Source organism: Eimeria mitis, genomic scaffold (genome assembly GCF_000499745.2).
Source record: "Eimeria mitis Houghton genomic scaffold, Emh_scaff2591, whole genome shotgun sequence".
NCBI lineage: Eukaryota > Apicomplexa > Conoidasida > Eucoccidiorida > Eimeriidae > Eimeria > Eimeria mitis.
In genome coordinates, this window is record NW_013570931.1 from 3106 (window position 1) to 3827 (window position 722).

The following is a 722-nucleotide window of genomic DNA, read 5'->3' on the forward strand; positions in this document are numbered from 1 at the left end:
TGTAGTTGTTGTTTTTGCTGCTGCTGCTGCTGCTGCTGCAGCAACTGCAGCAGCAGCAGCAGCAGCAGCAGCAGCAGGGGTGTGTCTGTCGGTGTAGATATAGAGGGGCCCCTGGGGCCCCCTTATTTTATTTTATTGTTTATTTGTTTTTTTATTTATTTATAAATAAAATAAAAAATAAATAAACAAACTGTATAAAATACTATTAGCAAGAGAGAAAACAGAGCAAAACAATTGCTGCTGCTGCAGTTATTTGTTTTTATACAGCAGCAAAAGAAGAGACAGAAAAAAAAAGAAATAATAAATTAAAACAGCAGCAAGCAGCTTTATCTTGGGGCTACCCCGCAGCAGCAGCAGCAGCAGCAGCTGCTGCTGCTGCTGCTGTTGCTGCTGCTGCTGCTGTTGCTGCAGCAGCAGTATAGCGCCGCTACACACGTAAGGCCTTCAGCTGCAGCAGCTGGTACCCTCTCAGTTGCTGCTGCAGTTGCTGCTGCGGTTGCTGCTGCAGTTGCTGCTGTAGTTGCTGCTGCAGTTGCTGCTGCAGTTGCTGCTGCAGCTGCTGCTGATTTCTGCTGCAGCTATCAATGAAGGCAGCGCCGCCGGTTGCACGCGGTGTATGTACACTCCAGACCACCAGCAACGCATGCAACAGCAGCAGCAGCAGCAGCAGCAGCAGCAGCAGTAGTTGTAGCAGCAGCAGCAGCAGCAGCAGCAGCAGAACG